At 41.3% G+C, this 16,611-nt stretch overlaps 1 protein-coding gene and 1 non-coding gene across 4 annotated transcripts in view; both read right to left on the minus strand.

Moving 5' to 3' along the window:
* The window catches only part of PLPPR1 (phospholipid phosphatase related 1), a 228,965-nt gene that overhangs the window by 199,645 nt on the left and 12,709 nt on the right, over positions 1-16,611 (minus strand). The gene's annotated exons all lie outside the window — the stretch shown is intronic.
* Positions 2,249-2,378, minus strand: LOC119045959 (small nucleolar RNA SNORA41). Its single transcript, XR_005081882.2, has one exon. It is a non-coding gene; the product is annotated as a small nucleolar RNA SNORA41 (small nucleolar RNA).

Here is a 16,611-nt window from a genome sequence, read left to right on the forward strand (position 1 = left end):
CCTGGGGGCAGTTTCTACTTCCACATGAATAAACCAGGCCACAACACCATCTCCTGCGCCTGAGTTCTTGGAATGCTTTCCTCTCAGTGAAAGGGCCTAAATCACATCTACACCAGTTTCCTGGGAAGCCATTCTGTCCCCAATTACTACATAGCACCCATGCCTGAAATACCACCAAATAGAAATCTAATGCTTTGAAATTCACCTGTTTACAAATGCTTCCAGGTCAGCAGCCTCCACTGTGGTTGTGAAGATGAGAGGAGAGAAATGCACTGTGGGAATTAGGTGCTGGGCATGTCAGGGGCTCCAGAAGATAGCAGAGGGGTTCTGAGAAGTTTACATTTACCACCTTTATCATTCTTATTTAGGATAATGCCTCTTTCTAAAACCCAATAAACGAACCTCTCCTTTAACTTCATGTAAGTTATTACATTTCCTGCAAACACACACACACACACACACACACACACACACACACACACACTACTTCTCTTTTAAGTAAACTTGAGAGAATGCAAAAAAGAACCTTCATAACAGTCTATGTGAATTACTGCAAATCCAAAGGAGAAACTAATCCCAAACAATTATATGACGCAGTTATATGCGTCAACTGTTTAATACGTGACTTGCGCTCCATCATCAAAATGTCTGGCTGAGCTGGTTTTTAATCAGGAGTCAGAAGTATATCCCGCAGCCAGAATCTTCCGTTACTGACATCCTCCTTCAAAAAAAAAATTACGAAGTGACTTGCAAGTCATATCTTAATTAACATGTTCTTTTTAAAAAGAATATGACAAATAAAAGTTAATAGGGTGAAGAGTTCAAAAGGACACCTCACACAGGCTAGAAACTGGCTTCTGGATTCACTGAAAAAAATCAAGATGGGAGAGTAGCAAAACGAGATTACGGAGCCTTCCATGGGAGGCTACAGAGCAGCACTGGTTTTTTTAAGAGCAGACCAGAATCTGTTCACTGGCAGGTTCAGAGGCCCAGTCAGGGCATCGTCTGCCGTGGGGAGTTACCGAATGATCCCCAGCCTTTTAGGGGCTTCCTCTGCAGTCCCTTCAATTTCTTCAGTGGTGACACAGAGACTGGGACTGGTTTGGGGATGAAGGCAATTCAGAGTGTGGCTTGGTGAATAAGAGAGATGAGATATAGGATAGAGAATCACTACAATCGCCACTATAAGGATTGTCTAAATTCTTATATATTTTAAATCCTATTACCTTACAGCCACATTGCACATTCCGTGTGATTATAGAGAGCATTTTATATACACAGAATTCAAAAGTCTTTTGCTGACAGGTGGCTGATGAGTTACTGAATCTTTAATTCATAAATTAAACTTGTTATACTCATTTGGTTTATTGTGTGTAATACACACAAACCCTGACTGATTCACACAAACTATTTTTTACTCATAAAAACATGCCAAAACCTTTTCTGAGAGTTGCTTTTGTCTCTTTTTAGGGAGCTCACTCTTCAGTGTGTATAAACAAGCAAATGCTTTGATATTCAAATTAATGAAAGCACTCAAAGGGGGAAATGAATCCATCTGAAAATTATATGCCTCCATTTGATGCATGTTAATGAAAAGCTCGCACACCAAAAAGTTATTTGAAGAAGGGATCTACCTTACATGCGATGAAAAACTCCCTTGCGGGTAAAACAGATAGAAAGGTTATTTTACAGCTAATCACAAAAATCTGACTCTTCCTTCAACCTCTTCCACAGTAGTAAGGGGCTGAAAGTGTGGACTTTTGAGGTTGGGGAGATACGGATTTAAAGATTATAAGAAATTAATTTAAAGAAGAAATCAGCTATTTGACTTTATATGACCCTGACCAAGTTAATTCACTTTTTTGAGCCTTAATTCATTTATCAAAAATATGAAAATAATAACAATACTTGTTTCACAAAGTAATCTTAAGAATTAAATAGAAGAGTGCATATAACTTTCTCAGCATAGTATCTGAGATTTAATTAGTTGTTGTGATTTTATATAATTATTCATTTAAGCAACTCTATTTTTTTCTGGGCATCAGTTTCTCTCCAACAAAATGGGGTGGTTACCTAATTGATCGACACAGAATAAATGAGACGACATAGAAAGTTTAAATGCTATGCAGTACTGGGTATTGATAAGAAGCACAAAATGTTATTTTGCCTGTATGACAAGCATAAAAGGCCTGATTCCCCTGCCATGTCAGACTGAATACACGGGGTTTGGTAATTTGGTTTTTTTTGTGTGTGTTTGTCACACACATGCCCACTTTCTGGTTTGCTAAGAAAGAGGTGTTGAACTGTGCCACGATTTCTTTCCCACAGAGGAATGTCACCACCGCCACCGTTAGAACAGCTGCAGACCAGTAGTGGGTTTGGGAAGTTCAGTCCGAGGTGGTTGAGTTTCTCCCAGCGTCACCAACAGATGGAATCATAGAAGGCCTAACAAAACAAATTCCACTGGTTCCTGACCCAAGGACTCAGGGAGGGCTGCAAGCACGCCCATAGCCCACAGCCTTAGAGTCATGGTCAAGTATGTCTGGTGGCCCGTACAAGGTATCTCCTGTGTACTCACATTTCTCTTAGCTCCCATCATCATGGCCCTGGTTAGGTTCTCCCCTCCGTCTTCAGCTCTCCTGTATCGATCAGGCTGATGGGGGTGGAGGAAGCCAACACAAATCACAGGACTAGTGGTCCACAAGGGAGTCCAGGCTCCGACGACCCTGCAGGTCAACCCGAACCCACCTTTGCTGAGGGAAACCCCAAAGAAGTTCCACTAATGCCTGAACCAGTTCTTGGCAGCCCTGTGCACCATGAAGGAATCCTGAAATCAAGCTCTTCCCTGGGCTCTAACTGAGAAAAGAGAGCTGAGTCCCCTCTGCTCGTATACCCTCAAACCTCTCTTTTCTTTGTCACCCCCCACCCAGTCCCTGCTTGGGGGGGTGAGGTGTAGAGCCCTTCCTCAGGTCCAGTCCTCAGCTAGGCTCCCCTGGCAACCCTCCAACTCTCTCCCTCACAAGCCATGTGTGGACTATAATACAAAAATGGTGCTGAAAAAGTAAGTATTATCCTCTGCCTTCTCTCCCTCCAAGGCCTGGGGACTCTGGCTAGTCTGCAGAGAGGCTTATAACCTTGGAGAGGTGAGGTGGCTCAGGTTTTTACTATCAGAGGTGGGGTCATCACTGTTCTGCAGAGCATTTTCAGTGTATCTGGAATCTTCCTTCTTTTACATATTCTGGCTGAGAGGAAATTCTGCTTTTCCTTTCTCTTTGCTTCCTCAGTTTAATGGACAAGGGTATGTATAGCCCAAAGGAGAAGAAAGGGGGAACTTGAGATCTGTGACCTTCAGATTGCTTTCTGAATACCCTGAGAAGTCACCAGGGAAGAAAAGAAAAAAGAAATTAAAGTGGACATTTCTCTTTAGGAAAATTTGAGCATGAGAGACTGTGTACAGAAAGTACTGTGAACCAATAGCATTTACCAGAAGCTGTTTCTTCTTAACTGACAACCTAATAATCCTAGGGATCACTGAGCCCAGAAGGTACTAGAGGCCACCACCCAGTGGCAGTGACATCTGCAGCTGGGACTGAGTCGTATACCCAAGACTTGAATGGCTACTCAGAGACAAGATTAAGAAATCTTAAATGACTCTGAGGCATCTGTTAAAATAAAATTTACCAGCCTTAGAAACCTTCAGAATCAAAAGGACATTAGAAATGTATAAAGATCTTTCATAGAGTACAAAAGGTCAATTTCTTTTATTTATTATATTTTGTATCATGAGTTACATTCAGGTAGTCCTCAGGGCCAAGGACTGAAATTCTGACTTGATGTTAAATTCGTCCTAGTCGGGAAGTCCAGGTAGATATGGGTAGGTGTAAGATCTTGGCCCCACTCAGCAAGGAGGGGACCTGATTTCCCAGATCTGTTGGCCATCCGCTGAGTTGTCTCCATAAGATGACCTCAGAATCTGCAGATAACTTGGGATTGGCTGCCACTTGAAGGTGCCCTTGTTTTAGAATAGATGAAGTGGGTGCAGCCTGTTTCAGATCTGATAGAGACACATGAACAGAAAAAGAATTAGGGGACAGAAATAGCCCAAGATAGTGTTATTGAAACACCAGGATGAAGGAGAGAGATCTAAAACCAGTCTCTATAGAGTTATCTGTGGTTCTGAGGAGTGAGTAGCACTGTCAGAGGACTAGACAAGCCCATGGGTCAAGTGCCCAGGACATACTTTGGGGAAAGAATTGGGGATTTTTGCTTCTAAAAAATAATCCACAGGAAGAGCTGAAAGCCACTTCACCTAGCCAAAATTCTCAAAATGAGACCAATGAATGAAAGCTACAGGAAGACAGATTTGAAAGGCATTTCAGGAAAAAAAAAACATTTTAACAACTGCAAGGCAGAACAGGTTACCTTCGGAGCCTATATAATAAAATGATTAAGAACATAGGTTTGAGAGTCAGAAGACCATGAATGGGAATCCTGATGTTTAACTCCCACTGGTTCTGTTATTTAACTTCTCTCGATGTCTCTTTTCTCACCTGAAGATTATGAATAATAATAGTGCACACGTCCCTGGAATATTGAAGGATTAATGAGATAAAGTATATAAAGCACTTATACAGAATCCGGCACTTGAGAACACTTAGTAAACAGAAACTGTTATTGTTACTGCCTTTGTGTTAGTAACCCACAGAGTAGAAGCTGCCAACTACAAATAGAGGAAGTGGTGAGCTTCTGAGAATTTACATCATGTAAACAATGTTCCTGAGCAAATGCATTCTAAACAAACAATGACTTTAAACTGACAGCCCCAAAGAAATGAAATTAATTGTGTCCATTGGCAAGAGAAGACTCAAAATGTGTGGGTCTGTTCACTGCACCTCTCCATCCTTCCTACATGACATGGCACCACACAGCCCTGCAAAATAAACCAGACAGATCAATGAAGTTTAAACAAGAATTCCCACATGAGGTAATGCAAGAGAAAAAAACCCATCAAATTGGATTATGACATAAAGGGCCTCGGTGTGCACGTTGAAAATATCTGTAAGTGATTTTCTATGACCTGAAGCAGACTACCAAGGGCTAGTGATTACATAAAGAATGGGGCCGGAAGATAGCAACAATGTTTAAGGTTATTCAAGACAATGAGTAAGCATAAAGCTGCCATTTAAAATGAGAATGTCTAATCCAATTTCATATGGAATTAATCAACTGATCCTTTGAGTTACTTGAAACACTTGAGCAAACTGCTTTTAGAAAGACAAATACAACTGTCTCAGCTAGAGAATTAAAGGTAAGCCCTGTCTTGAATTAAAGAAGAACTCATAACATGTTTCAATCTATTATTTGGTTTTAGAGATTGTCTTTATTAGATGGGTATCAAGAGGATGCTTCTGGGATTCGCACAGGAAAAGTCTAGAACATTTCAGATCTTTTTCATTGTCAGCATAAAAGCTCAAAAACAAACTAATGTTGCATATGATGCTGTACAGAAGGCAGGTCCTTCAAGGTCTTATTCAAGTATGGAAAAAACCCCACAGCAATGATACCCTCTTTATCCAGTCATTGGTTTCAGCTAAAAGGGGCCCCCTGTCTTTGACACTGAACTGATGAGCTCAAGTTAAGCAATCCACATGGAGCCCTTTGTTTTTGAAATGACTGTGCTGCCACCAAGGAGCAAAGCAAAAAGCAGCTCTGCTCCACCCTGGCCACAGACCACCCCGGCGCTCATGCTCACAGCAGGGCCCGTCACTCTCCTTATTGGGTTCCTGCTGGTTCAGCTCCTAATGGCCTTCCCCAATTCCCCCTCTGTCTGCTTCACTTTGGGCTGACACAGCAAACGCACACGCAAGAGGTCTGCAGCTAGCAGGAGGCAGGGACTTGGAACAAAGAAATCTCCTTTTATACTTGTTTGTTTGTTTGTTTGTTTGTTTGTTTGCAATTCTCTCCTTCCATTGACGGTCAAGGATTTCAGGGGCTGGCACCAAGGAAAGGCAATGGAAGAAATCAATTTTTAATAACCCCAGAGATCACAGGGCACCGGATAATAAGCATTAAGTCTTTGTGAAGAACAAATCTTGTGTAAAAGAGAGTGGCTGGGTTTTCGTAAAGCACAGCTGAAGGCAGGTGCAAAGACTTAATAGAGATTATACCTTAACTTCAGTACAGCAAAACCACTTTGGATTCTGTTCCAATGAACTGTCATCAACATGCTTCAGAAATGTGGCTGGGACCATTTTCTGACATAAGTCAAAGGCTGTGTCCAAAAAAATGAATGCATGAGAGGAGCTCCAGAAATTATTTTGTGAATTTGAAGACTTTGTGAAAGTCAGGTTATAGAATGCAGGCAATTATTAAGTGGATTGATTTTCATTGGGAAACTGTGATTCAACATGGAAAAGAACATTCAAACTAATCACTTTTTGACAGTAAAATATACTGTAAATAGGGTGTGATAATTCCCTTTCTAGAGATTCTTTCAATAGCAGAAGCTAGCATATGCTTTTCATTTCTCACAGAATCAAATTCTGTCTTCTCAGTCTGATACACAAGGCAATTTACAAGGGGACCCCTGCCCCTCCACCAAAGAATGGAGTTACCTTGTGAAGAGTAGGCCCTTGTAGTACAGGCTTCTCCCACTAGGTGAGTATTCAAGGAACTCATCTGTATCAGTGTACCAGCTGGCATTGTTGTGAGATGCTATGTTTGGCTTCCATGAATTTTTTAAAAAGATCCTTTCAATGCATTTGCCCATTTCATGATGGGTCATTCATGGGCACAACTGCTCACACCGCACTGAGTGTTCAGCAGTTTTGGACCAGAAACGGCAGGACCTTCATGACTCACCCTCCCTATTCACCTGATCTCACCCCGAGTGACTTTTTTCTTTCCCCGGATAAAAAAAGTCCTCAAAGGGGAATGTTTTGCCAAAGTGGAAGAGGTGAAACAAAAAATAGCAGAAGCACTAAAAGGCATTAAAATTGTCGAGTTCAAAAACTGTTCTGAGCAGTGGAAAAAAGTCTTGGTAGGTGTATTTCATCAAATGGAGAGTACTTTGAAAGTGACTGAAGTTTAAATGTATAAGAATAAATACACAGGTTTTTTATAAATAAATTCCATTTTTGGGGGGTCTCCCCTTGTATTATCATTTCTCCTGGGGCAGGAACATAAATGCCCTGCTAAGGAATTTGAACTTAATTCCCAGAAGGACATGGAGAACCACAAAGTACATAAAAATGCAAGGGGTTTTTGTCATGGAATTGACCCGGTCTGATTTTTATTTTGTAAACACAGCGCTGGAAGTGTTGGAGTAGGGGGTGTTCTGGGATAATACAGAGAGGACACAGAGGGTATTGCAATGATCCAAGCAAGGAGTAATGAAAGTATAAATTAATCCTCTGCTGATGAGAATAGGGAAACATGAAATCAATATGAGAAACATTATGGAGGTTAAGTAATCGAAGGTGAGACTGAAAAAGGAAGTAAGAGAGGGGGGTTCCAAGAGGAAACCTGGGTTTCTGGCTTAAATAACAGTGGTGCCATGAGCTGAAATGGGAGGTGTAGGAAAGGCAGGTTTGTGGGGGAAAGTAAATCCTTTTATGTCGTCCGGCTCAGGCACTGTGTGACATCCAAGCTGAGATGCCACCAGGCCGTTTACCACATGAATCACAGCTCTTCTGAGAGGAAACATCAAGAAACGAATTAAAATAAAGTTTCTAATTTGTTCTGTGTCTGCCCTTTTACTTTCACTTGACTGATCAAAGACGCTAAGTGCAAATATCTTTTTCAACGCTAACTTAGAAGTATTTGTGAGATAATGAAATACAGGTAACTGTTGGGGGAATAAATTGGCACAGCCTTCCTGGAGAGCAGTTCAGCAGAGTGAGTCTCAGTTACAAGCCTGCCCACCCCACGCAGCAGATCTTTAAACAGCCACCGTGTTTGCAGTTCCTCCCTTCAGAAGCAGAGTCTACTTCTCTACCCCTTGCATGTGGGGTTGGCTAAAGACCTTGCTTTGGACATTGGACAGAAAACAACACAGGCAGGGGACTGAAAAATATCTACATGGTAGGGTTTCCCCTCTCTTACAGCCGAGGAACCTTCTGCCACCACGTGAGCAAGCCCGGCTGGCTTCCTACAGGAAGAAACACAATGTGGAGAGAGGCCCCAACTGGCTACCCAGGGACCTCAGTCATGTCAGCTGTGCCCACGGGTGCCCCGAACACCCTGGGTCATGGTTTCTCGACCTCACCACCACTGACATCTGGAGTCAGGTAATTCTTTGTCACGCAGGGCTGTCATGTGCATTGCAAGATGGTTCGTAGGAGCTCTAGCCTCCACTCAATAGATGCCAGTCACCTGTCCTCCTCTACTGTGTTAGCCAAATATATCTCAGATGTGTCCCCTGCTGGCAAGACCACCACCACTTAGAACCACTGCTCCAGATCATGTTTACGGTCCGATGGAGATATTCAGGATATGGTTTTTATAATAATAGCAAGTAACATTTATTATATGCCTATGTCATATATATCATGGGAAATATTTTATGTGCATTATATAATTCAGTTCTTACAACAAACATAAGAAGTAGGTTATTAATATCTCTATTTTTCAGAGTAGACCATTGAAAGATAAAATATCCTGCCCAAATTCACCTAGTTAGTAAGTAGGAAAGCTGGCATTCCGGCAGTGTGTTCCCAGTACACCTCCTGAACTGCTACTGCAGCCAACCCACTCAATTCTGACTTTCCCTTAGGTATTAAAAAAAGGTTAGAAAGGAATACATACAGGTTGCTATCACATGACTTGTTAAAATGAGGAGCACTGTATACAGGCATAAAGAAATACTTCAAGGATACACCTCATAATATTAATCTTGGTTATCACCATCTGGGGGTTGAAATTACTTATATTCTTCCTATATCTCTAAATTTAAAAATAAACACTACCTATCTTCAAGAAGGTGCCCAGGGAGTGCAAGAGACTACACATGCACGAAATCGCTGTGAAGCAACAACAAAAAGGAAATGAGCGCTAATCAAAGAATAGACCAGAACAGGGAAATTAAGTAGAAAACTATGATTTCTGCATAGGGGCATCTAAGAAGGTAGGGGAAGACTTTTTAGTAGGTTCTGAAGGACGTTAACATTTTGAGAGGTAACCATGGCACAAGGAGGTTGGAAACATGGGAGTCAGAATGTGCAGGTGCCTGTGGAAAGGCCAGGCACCTTATGCAGCCTGAGCAGGTAGGAGAGAAGATTGGGAAGCCAGCTTGGGGTTTAATCCCAAGGATACTGAGTGCCAGGATGAAGAGCTTGGACATCATAGTGAGCTACTAAAATTACTGGGGAGTGGGGAGACATGATTAGAGTCCTATTTTATACATGTCGATCAAATAGCGGTAGTTACAATGGATTGGAAAGTGTGGAGGTAAGAGGCCAATTAAGATATAAGTGAAAAAAATGTATGGGCAAAAATAATGACAGCCTTAATTAGGACAGTGGCAAAAACAGAAAAAATACTAGGAGCATTGTGGAAAGCAGAGAATGGAGGCTCATCAACACCAACTTTTTAAAAAGAGTTTATTTATTTTTAGAGACAGGGGAAGGGGGGTGAGGAAGAGAGAGAGACAGAAACATCCACTGGTTGCCTCTCGCACGCCCCCAACCGGGGACCTGGCCCGCAACCCAGGCATGGAAATCAAGCTGGGGAATTTTGGGTTTGCAGCAAAGATGCCCAACCCACTTAGCCACACCAGTCAGGGCAACACTAGCATTTCAGGGCATGAAAAGTAGGCTGCAAATAAAAAGCCAGAGAGGCAAAAGGAAAACTAGACAGGATCATGTCACACGGAAGGAAACGAAGTAGATCTAGAGTGACAGTAGAATCTGAGTGAAATGATTTGTTTACAAAGAAGAAGCAGAGTCCAGGTAGGAGGTGGCAGATGAAAGGACAAGAGCAAAGACAGAGGAAAGTCTAAGAGGCCGTGGTACACAACTGGTTCAGAATTTCAGGTTTTAATAGAAGAGAATTGTTCTGGTTTGTCCAGGGTCAATTAATACCTCCATTCATTGGCATCAACTTGGGCCAATTTTGACTCATAAATATGTTTTCGACTGACTTAGCACTACCAATAGAGAGACAAGATCCACGGAATTCTCTCTCCTGGGACCTCCTGAATTCTGTCTGACTTCTCTCTCTCCTGAATTCTTTGGGACCTCCTCCGCTCCTGGCATCCTTCTAGGCTATTTCACAATACTTCAAAGCCTTTGTACAATATCCTCCATCCCTTCACACTTGCTTCCTCCAGGAACAACTGAAATGGCAGGAAACAGAGCAGCTACTCACTCGGAATGTCTTCCTCACATATATCAGAGCATCAGAAATTGAGACCCAAGCCCCACATGGAAAGTTCAACTGTCCTTAGCTTTCATTGCTTTTCTATATTTACCATTCATGGCTTCATGCTGAAAACACAAACCACTCTGTGATTCCCCCCTACCACACAGAGTGGACAGTAAATTCCCCCAGTACATAAATCTTTTGCCGAAAAAGACATTGAGGAGAATTGAAATCAATTTTGAAAAAACAAAATCACAGACCTTTAAGGAGGCTCCTATTTTAGTTGTTTGGGTAACAAGGTCAAAGACAAATGGATCTATTTTGTTTTTAAAAATAATCAAGGCTGTTATTACAAGCATCACATTTAAATACAGAGGTGGGAAAAAGTAGGTTTACAGTTGGAGTATGCAAAACACACTTTATTCTGAGTTTATTCTTGTGCTATTACTAGTTATTATATTACTTTCCATACAAACAACTGTAAACCTACTTTTGCTTCACCTGTATATATGCACAGATACATACATATATATGTATACATGTAATTATTTTCTAATTTTTAATATACAAATGGGATTTTACAACAACCATCACTTGAGAAAAAGGGCACCCAGGTCATCAAGAGCGCCAGCTTCGGAGCTATCCCACGAAGCCTTAAACCCTAGCTCCACCACGAAGCATTCGTGTGGCCTTGGAAGTCATTTAACCTCCTTCTGCTGTATTTCCTCAACTGTAAATTGGTAGTTGGACGTTTGAATGAAGTAATATATGCAGCTCAGAACAGTGCCAGGCACATGGTAAGCAATATATGTTTTAGTTACTATTATTAATTTTCTTTTTCCACTTGCCAAGGGGTAATGGAGCATAAACATATGTGCGTAAACATAAAGATATGCTTTCCAAAGTGGTGTAATATTTTCATTTATTTAGTATTCCATAATTTATTCACTGCCCTATTGATAAATATTCTGATATTTTTTTCAATAGTTTAGTTACTAAATGCTGTATTCTTGTCTATATACATTAAGTATATCTCCTTAAAAATCCAGGCCATCCTTTCCTTAGGATGTCTTTCCTAAAGTCAGATTACTGAGTGATAAGGGGTGTACATTTTCAGTTTCAAAAATATTTTCCAATTAGGTTCTAAAACTTGCAATAATCCATACAACCAATAGCACTGTGCAAAATGTCTGTTTTTTACACACACATGCATACTCCCACACACACACTGACAACCCTGGAATAAAAATATTAAAAATATCTTTTAACAATCTAATGGCTGCAAAATGGTATCTTGAGTTTTTACTTTTTTCTTTTCTACCTACTAATGAAATTGAACTTCCCTGGATAGGTTCATTGCCTATTTGCATTTTACCTTTTATGAGCTTCTTGTTTATACCCTTTGTACATTATACTATTATCTATTTCTCATCACTTGTAGAGCTCTTTGATAGCACGGTCGTTAACCCATCATATGCTATAGATACTGCTATTCATCTCCTGTTTCTGAAGGGTTCATCGTGCACACTCTAGTGAATGACCAGTCTTTCGACAATGGCCCTGAAATAAAAATCGTTGCTGGCCCCTGAGGAGTTGTGGCTGTTGAAGTGTGGGCATTCAATGCAAATGCATTAGGAGATATGCATATTTCCTATTATAAAATCAATGCTTCTAAGAATCTCCCAGAAGTGAAACAGCATCACATCCATCTTCATAATTTACCTTAAAAAGAAAGAAAGAAAACCTTTTCCTAGAAAGGGTCATCTGGTTCATTCACTACCTCATTATGAGCCCCATGTCTCCAGGACAGTCTCGCATCCAGAAGTGTTGTGATCTCCTCTGATACTTTGCAGAAATACGCAGGACTCACTAAGAAATGCACAGAAAGGACACTAGGACCCCTGCGGTTCCCACTTAGCTCAGGGCAGGCCTGGCGTACCTTACCACAAACACTCACTAGGTCAGCGATCCTGCCCTTTCTGGTCTATGTTTTTTGTCTTCCAGAAGAAGTGGTAAGCTCAGTTGTCATTTTTCATTTTGCTTTTCAGGAGCCCCGATGTTTTCCTGGATATAGAACAAGGCTACTTGGCATTTCTCCCTGTGAGTAATGATCTATTTATGGCCTTGCTCCCCGGGCACATTTCTCCTGACACAGTTCTCAAGGCACAGGGAAAGAAAGAAGGAATTCGGGCCAAATGGCTCCCGACTATGGCAAATGGAATGAAGGAGCAGGAGATTCATTCAGTCGGTCAATGGACGAATATTAATTGAGTCTCTTTTATAAAATAGGCTGGGTGCCCACCCACCAATATGGCACAATTTGAGGAAAATCACAAGACTTATCTAAGCAAAAGCACCTCCCTCAACAATAAAGGTTTGGTTCTTAACATTAGCCAAAGTTAGCAGCCTCTGAAAAAGAAACACATGGCCAATCAAAAAAGGCAAGAGAAGAAATGGAGGGTTGCTCAAAGACAGGAGGGCACTCAAGGTAAACTGCAGTCACAGGTGGATTTAGGGAGCATGACCATTACAGATATATTTTTATTTTTTAATTAAAATATTTATTTATTTTTAGAGAGAGAGGAAGGGAAGGAGAAAGAGAGGGAAAGAAACATCAATGTGTGGTTACCTCTCACATGGCCCTCCCTAGGGACTTGGCCCACAACCCAGGCACGTGCCCTGACTGGGAATCAAACCTGTGACCCTTTGGTTCGCAGCCCACACTCAATCCATTGAGCTGTACCAGCCAGGGTATAAACATATTTGTAAAGGAAATTAAGTTGATTATATTTATGTTTTTACACTCAATATTATCTTGTATTCATTTCAGGTTTACAGTACAGTAGTTAGATAATGATATACTTTACAAAGTGCCCCCTGATATTTCAGGTACCCACCTGGCACCATCCATAGTTATCTCAGCGTTATCGACTACATTCCCTGTGCTGGACTTTTCAGTCCCGTGACTGTTTTGTCATCACCAATCTGTATTCCTTTATCCCTTCACCTTTTCCTTCCAGCCCCCGACCTCCTTCCCCTCTGGGAACCATCAGTCTGTTCTCTGTATCTGTGAGTCTGTGTCTATTTTGTCTATTTAATGTGTGCTTTAGATTTCACATATAAGTGAAATTACATAGTAATTGTCTTTCTCTTGCTTACTTCTCTGAGCATAATTTCCTCTCAGTCCATCCATGCTGTTGCAAATGGTAAGATTTCATGCTCTTTTATGGCCAAGTAATATTCTACTACATATATGTACTACCACTTTTTTATCATCTACTCATGGACATTGGATTGTTTCTATACCTTGGCTGTTGTAAAAAACACTGCAATGAACACAGGGGTGCACAAATTCTTTTGAATTCATGTTTTGGGTTTTTGCAGATATATACCCAGAAGTGAAAATGCTGGGTCATAAAATAGCTCCATTTTTTATTGTTTGTGGACGTTCTATACTGTTTTCCAAGTGGCTGCACCAGCCTGCATTCCCACCAATAGTTCATGAAGGTTTTCTTCTCTCCACATCCTCACCAGCACTCATTTAAACATGTATTTTTAAAGTACAAATACTGAGCATCAAATGATGAGGAAATCACATGTTTACACCTGAGAGTGGATGCATGCCAGCTACAACCTAAAATGAGAGTTAAAAAAAATGAAAGGAGAAAGAGCAACTAAGGTAATATCACCGTCAGAGTATAATGGACACTGCTTGGGCTGACGGAGAAAACGACTTGTGTGCTCCTGATATGAATCACGGAATGGCCACCGGGGCAAGGCAGAGCAAGGAGGGGAGACACACCCGCTAAAACACAACTGGCTTTACCCAGTGCTCACATACACACTTAACATTCCTGTTGTGATTCCATTTCTCAAAGAGCAGATGAAGTCATCGGGTGGACTCTGATCAACAACTCTGTGGAGCGAGGGAAATGTCCTTAAAATGGGAACTTGAGAGTTCCTGACAGCCAACTCGGACTATTTCAAGGACTACAGAGAAGAAAGGAGCAAAATCCCTTCATCTAAAACCCTAGAAACGTTTGAAAGGACTAGGCGTATACATGCAGGGGGAGGAGAGACTCAAGAGTAAAAATATGACTCAAAAACTATAAACAAATGCTGCCGGGGAAGGGAAGGTGCTATCTATAGGCTCCAGTTTAAAGCCTATATACTTAAAGGGACACATAACCAAGATAAATGCATAAAAATAAATTAACTATAAAATTTGTTAAGAACAGCAACAGCAAGAATAAACTAAAGAAACTAAGGGTTTAGAAAAATTAAGAGAGAAGAAGGGGTTTTGATTGGCTCTGATAAGAATAAGGGAGTTGACAAATTGGGGCACATGACAGAAGAGAAAAACGTGGTTTTGGTGGTTCTCCAGTTGCCCTGGGTAGAGGTACAGACTTCAAAGGAGGGAGGGGGTGGCAGTCGGGCGTTAGGGCCCAGCAGCAAGGGCTGTCTAAAATGGTCAAGAGAACAGATGAAAAGAAATGGAAAAGAAAGGGAGCTCAGAGAAAGGCAGCACAAGACCGGGAAAAGGTCAAAGGAGAAGCTATTCTGGGTAACGTGCACAGGGAGCTACTGGTAAGGTGAAGTTTGTGTTTGGCAGGCCCTCAGTTCAGTGCATTTCTGAACACAAACAATGCTTAAGAATGTATATTGGATTTTGTAGGAGTGAACCAGGGTCGCTTAGTTAATATGAGTCTCTGAATGTTGGAAGAAGTTACAGTCCTTCATTCATTTTTAACATGTCTCTATCTAAAGGGTGTTGTCAATATTTTGTTCAAGAATAAGTAGGAGAGAAGGCAACTGACCCTTATGAAGAAGGAGATGGAGAGACAGCTCAGGCACTCCTTACAGTGATCACATGAGGTAGGTGCTATTGGCCCATTTTTAGATGAGAAAATTGAAGGTCCAGAAGGCTAAATATCTTTCCCATATCAAAGCCAACAAAGCAGAACTGAAAATTACCTCTTGGACTCCAGAGCCTACACCCATCTCATTATGCTCCACTGAGTACATCTCTGAGGAAGTATAAGGATGTCACAAACTCTTTAAGCATCAGGTGGCATAATAGCTTATTACCTACACAGCCTTGAGGCAAGCCTCTCAACAAACACTGTCTTGCTAAATCGTATTTGTTAAGAGCAATCATTCAAAATCTCTAACCCAGCACATGTTTGCCTTGTTCGCTCCTGCCCATTGCCCAATTAAGTCGCTGTTACCCGTCTGGCTCCCAACTCTCAGAAGCTCAGGATAATCCCATTCATTCCTGACTCTCAGCTCACTTACTCATTCACTTAATCTTCCGTTTACTCGCCTACTCAAAAAATATTTGCTGCATACTCAAAGATGTCTACTAATCGAAGGAAAGGAATGTGCCCAGTTCAACTGCTGCCCGTCATTAAGGCCTCAGTCAGCCTCTCCAGGTCGAGCCTATTCATCCACTTGAATTTTCCTGGTGATTTTCATCCAAAATGGTTTTGGTTCCTCTAATGCTAAAGAGGTAAAGGGCATGGCACACTAACTTGGTGGAGACTGACGCTCTCACACCAACACGGAGATAGGGCTGGTCTCTTCCTTCTGTCTTAGGTTCATGTAAAATAGCAGGTTCTGCCCGGATCCGCTTGGACCCCTCCTCCCTTTGACCTCTTCATTTTCCTTTTCTGCAAGCACCCCTCCCCCACCCACCTACAATTTTAAAATCAAGGCTGAGAACCTATTCAACTCCTCTGGGAAATCTCAGGCACACTTCATATTAAAGAGGGAGCATAGTAACCATAAAACTTAATAGCTTTAGGTAAGTGATTCTGGACAAACTAGGTAAAGCGATTTCTGTATGAATGCTGGGCATGTACTCTGTTGACCACAGAACACTTCCGAGTCAGGTCAGAAAGACGCACATCTGATCCAGGGTGATTTACATTCTCAGCCAGCATGTGCGTTTCCATCTGATTTATGCTACATGTTTTGGTTTTCAATTGCCAAATGAACAGTAAAAATTTGAGCCTCGCATTCCTGGAAGAGTTACTTCATTTCCCTTCATTTTCTATAAAATGGTGGTGCTGAATTAGAAATTATGTATTAATAAATGAGCACTTGTGCAGAATTTTAGAGTTTACCCCCTCACACGTTATCTCTGAATGATTCTTTGTGAGTTACTCTGGTCCCCATTTTACAAATGAAGCAGTTAATTCTAGAGAGGTTAAGAAAACTCTCAGGACACGCAGTGAGTAAGTGGTATACATA

This window comes from Artibeus jamaicensis, unplaced genomic scaffold (genome assembly GCF_021234435.1).
Source record: "Artibeus jamaicensis isolate MK-2021 breed Jamaican fruit bat unplaced genomic scaffold, CSHL_Jam_final scaffold_1964, whole genome shotgun sequence".
Lineage (NCBI taxonomy): Eukaryota > Metazoa > Chordata > Mammalia > Chiroptera > Phyllostomidae > Artibeus > Artibeus jamaicensis.